Source organism: Oratosquilla oratoria, chromosome 19 (assembly GCF_046742065.1).
Source record: "Oratosquilla oratoria isolate Oo_2021 chromosome 19, ASM4674206v1, whole genome shotgun sequence".
NCBI lineage: Eukaryota > Metazoa > Arthropoda > Malacostraca > Stomatopoda > Squillidae > Oratosquilla > Oratosquilla oratoria.
In genome coordinates this window covers 4801283-4806282 of record NC_134795.1, presented here as the reverse complement: position 1 = coordinate 4806282, position 5000 = coordinate 4801283, and positions in this window count along the sequence as shown.

Below are 5000 nucleotides of genomic sequence, written 5' to 3'. Positions count from 1 at the left end.
TTCGAACCTGAACCACCGTAGTGGCGGACGTGAACGCTACCATTGCACCATCGCGCACCCGCACGTGTGTGTGCGTATGTGTGTGTGTGTGTGTGTGTGTGTGTGTGTGTGTGTGTGTGTGTGTGTGTGTGTGTGTGTGTGTGTGTGTGTGTGTGTGTGTGTGTGTGTGTGTGTGTGTGTGTGTGTGTGTGTGTGTGTGTGTGTGTGTGTGTGTGTGTGTGTGTGTGTGTGTGTGTGTGTGTGTGTGTGTGTGTGTGTGTGTGTGTGTGTGTGTGTGTGTGTGTGTGTGTGTGTGTGTGTGTGTGTGTGTGTGTGTGTCTTTGTGTGTGTCTTTGTGTGTGTCACATAAATATATGCTCTCATATATATGTTCGTATCATGCACACACACGCAAACAGGCAAGCATACACACACGTACACACACGCAGACACACAAACACTCATCCACACCCACCACACACACACATAAACACACACACACACACACACACACACACACACACACACACACACACACACACACACACACACACACACACACACACACAAACAAACAAACAAACAAACAAACAGAAAACCAAGCATATACTCATACCTAGAGCCAGAACTGATAGTGGGACTGAAGTTAGGATAAAGAATGACATTGACATGAAGGACAGGAATGGCTGCAGGAATAAGACCGACTATGTTATGAGACAGGTTGGATGAGAAGAGTTGTTGTAAGATATAAGACAATCTTCCCAAAGAAATATGATTATGGGTAGCCAAGATGATACAGGTCTTGAGCGGAATTGATAGTGAGTTCAAGAGCATCAAAAGGAACACGAGAATACCAAGAACAGAATTATCAGAAATGTGATAAATAAAAAGAATGAGAATTCCCAGGCTAGTGAGAGTAGTGAATTGTGGGAGGAAGGCTCTTAAAGAACATTATTGTTAAGACACACTTTAAACGAAGATTACGACACAAGTTAGGTATTGGGAGATTAGTAATTAACATTAAGAAATGATCTTCGTAGTTCCCCAGCTAATAATTTTCTTGATCCTAATTTGCTCCTGGGACATCTGTGAAACAGTGTTCATAACATTCTCCGTAGTTAAAAGAAAAAAAAAAAATAGAATTCGATGACGTTCGACTCGAACGGGTCATGAAATTGGCAATAATTTTATTTATTTATCTATTCATTTATTTATTTATTTATTTATTATTGTTATTTTTCATCTTGGTTATTTGACCCCATCCCGTGGAAGACTGTGTACCTGAATACTTTGAGAGGGTACTTACTGTTGCGGACACTCGAACCTGATATATCAAAACAGTTTACAAAGGATTACAAAGGCGGAGCATGCCGAGAGGAGACCTTTTGGCCCATCTCTAGGTCGGATGCGAAAAAAAATCATAATAATAATAAAATAATAATTATAAAAAAATATATAATAATGTATGCAACAAACAAAATACATAAACAAATGCATAGGTACAGTTCAAATCTATCCCCTCCTAGGAAAATGGATGCATCAGTTTTATGTAGACCTTCCTTCCTGTAGGGAGTTTCAGTGACGCCCCCCCCCACAGAATGTATTATAATTCAGGGCAATTTTAACCAACATAAAGCTGTGCCCAGTATTGAGGGGTATATGATCAATCAATTACTTGTTGCCTCGAGTTCTGCTGACTATAAAAACCGCAGCCTCATATCAGTTGGCAACGGTCCTCGGGTCCTCTCACAAAGCTCCCTGTGAAGAAGTTTTGGACTATAATTGCTCGCGTTGTATTATTGTGGGTCTGTTTCTTTGTCAGCGGTTGAAAGTAGGAGAAGGCAAGGAGCAATCACCAGTTGCCAGCTATTTTTGTGTTTGAAAGCGGAAGAAATGTAGTCAGTCTTGATAAGAGAGATCTTGGGTTTAGCCTGATGATTGTATGTCAGCTCTTTGGGGCTTCACCTCCAAACAGATATATGAAAGTTGACAGGGTTTGAAGACGGGTGGCAGGGGGATGTCCCTCTCTGACGTCCCTCTCGCAGCACCAGCTCGTGCAGTTACTCCCTCATCGGTATCAGAATTCAGGGTTTTGGGTTACCTTGGTTAACCTTTTCACCCTTATCTAGAGAAGTAATACCTAAGAAGTAATACCTAAGGGTCTGCCACGTGGTTTCCTGATTGGTCCTAAGATCCTTTAGAACACCGTCGAATATCCGAACTCATGCAACTGGGTCCATAGCAGGTGTTGTTGCTCGTTAAAATGGAAACACTCGTGGAATGATATTTGATGTCGTGAAGAGTAGTAATTGTCTCGGTTTCACAAAGGTGAATAGAATCATTCACCGTCAATTTCACACGCCCGGGGTTCAAAAATATTCGTAGTAGCGGAGTTTATTTTGACAGTTCGCGGAAGTTCTGCTAACGTGGTTGATTTGAACGAACTGTTTCACTCAGTCGGATTAAGTCACGAATGATTTGTTTTCTTTTTGTACTATATCCACACAATACATTTGAGGGAACTATGACTAAAACAGCTCCCTCGTTCGCTTCTGCGAACGAGGGGACCGATATTTAGTAGGTGGAAGAAGATCGAGAAAGACCTACTGAGTGTATTGAACACTAACAGAAAAGAGAAAACCGTCTCAAAGTGTTTCAATAACCCGCCAAATGCTATCAAAGAGGCTCTGTGGTTATGGTCAGTGTAATAAAATTTTGGAAAGAAATTCTACTAACAAAAACTATCAATAGCCACGGACACACAGGCGAATATTTTACTTTTGAAAATAAAATGCTTATATGCACCGCTTATGTAGAACTGATATTTATGTTCCTTTAACATGTGACGCAATGCATCATGTACAAGTAAAAAAAAAAGGTACTTTGAGACTTTGCAAGAATATATTGGTATTGATAGTCTTAATTCACATATACCTGATAAAAGAATCCTCCATTGATAGTTTTGGCATTAGAAGTTCAATAAAGAGTTGTTCATTCTAAAATAATTCCTACGGCAGTTAATTCATTACCAGATAATAAGGTAATGTTGAGGAAACCATATCTGTAACTAAACGTTGCACATTATGCACTAAAGTCTAAGCTATTTGCTACATCCAAAAAGTGATGCTATAGAATATTCCAACTACATTTCATTTGATTTCCAACTGGGTGGAACAAATTTTTTTTTATTTTTTTTTATTTTTTTTTTTTTTATCAGGAATGACTGGCAAGCCGACTACAGTACTATAAAATAAATTCATTTTTTGTCGAAGGGAATTAATTTCAGAATTCTAGTGGCACTCAAGCACTACATCATAATGCCTGAGTTTGACAGACAACAGATTTTTTCCCAAAAGTAAATTCCAGTGGATTTTTTTCCCCAAGCGGAGATAGACTGGAAATATCGTTATTGTTTTTTTTTTATTACCATATTTTGTTTTCCTAAATTAAATCGACCACACATTTTTTTCTTTCAGATGTGACTACGTTTGGTCATTGATTTTTAGGTTGTCTGGTTGTAATACTGCATATCATATGCCAAGTGATTACCAGTGATCTGTTCAATTACCCCTCCCTCTTCACAAACTCCGTATGAGAATGCGTAGATATTATGCAATGATTATATGAGAGACCTTAGTGACACCTCCACGGACTGTCAGAGCATCATTCCCTCATGATTGGAGATTAGTCTCAACCCAAGAAAACTGATATTTTCAACTTTTAGTATCGTCCATTTTTGCCATACTTCTCTTTCTTCTATATTATCTTCAGAACTCCCCTATTATGGTGAACATTGTCCCCAGGATAGAAGCGCTGATAAACGGCAAACATACTGTATATATTCAACCTATGAGTACTACAGTGAATGATGTCTCCTAAGGAGACATTTACGACGGGAATGAGTCTTACAAACCTCGTAGGTTTATTTGTATCGCAAAATGTTAATGTAATGAAATATACCTGTGTGTGTGTGTGTGTGTGTGTGTGTGTGTGTGTGTGTGTGTGTGTGTGTGTGTGTGTGTGTGTTCTTGCGTGTGTGTGTTCTTGCGTGTGTGTGTGTGTGTGTGTGTGTGTGTGTGTGTGTGTGTGTGTGTGTGTGTGTGTGTGTGTGTGTGTGTGTGTGTGTGTGTGTGTGTGTGTGTGTGTGTGTGTGTGTGTGTGTGCGTATGTGTGTGTATGTGTGTGTATGTGTGTGTATGTGTGTGTATAGACAAACTCAAAGTTAATAAAACACCAGGGCCTGACGGTTGGCATCCAAGAATCTTAAAGGAAATGAAAAATGAGATTGTTGTTCCATTAGAAATTATTTTCAAGAAATCCATCATATCCGGAGATGTCCCAAGAGAATGGAAGCTAGCTAACGTTACTCCCATATTCAAAAAAGGTGACAAAAAGAAACCAAATAACTACAGGCCTATAAGCTTGACTTCAATCGTAGGAAAAATTATGGAAACTATCATCAGAGATGCTATTGAACATCATTTAGAAAGTAACTGTTTGATAAATGATAGCCAGCATGGATTCAGACGGAAACGTTCTTGCGTGACTAACTTACTCGAATTCTACAACACAGTCATCTCGAATTATGACAAAAGAAACAATATAGATTTAATATATCTAGACTTTGCAAAAGCTTTTGATACCGTCCCACACGAAAGACTACTTACTAAACTAGCTTTGCATGGAATAAGTGGTAGCCTATTAGGTTGGACTAGTAATTGGTTGAATGGTCGAAAACAGAGAGTTATTTTAAATGGAAAAACTTCTGGATAGAAAAGTGTTGCAAGTGGAGTTCCTCAAGGTTCCGTTGTTGGCCACTTCTATTCATGGTATATATATATCATATAGACCATGGACTAAAATCTACTGTTTCCAATTTTGCTGATGATACAAAACTGTGCGGAGTGGCAAATGATCACTCAAACCAATTAGATATTCAAGAAGATTTAGATCAATTACAGCAATGGTCTGAAAAGTGGCTAATGAAATTTAACACAAGTAAATGCAAGGTAATGCACATA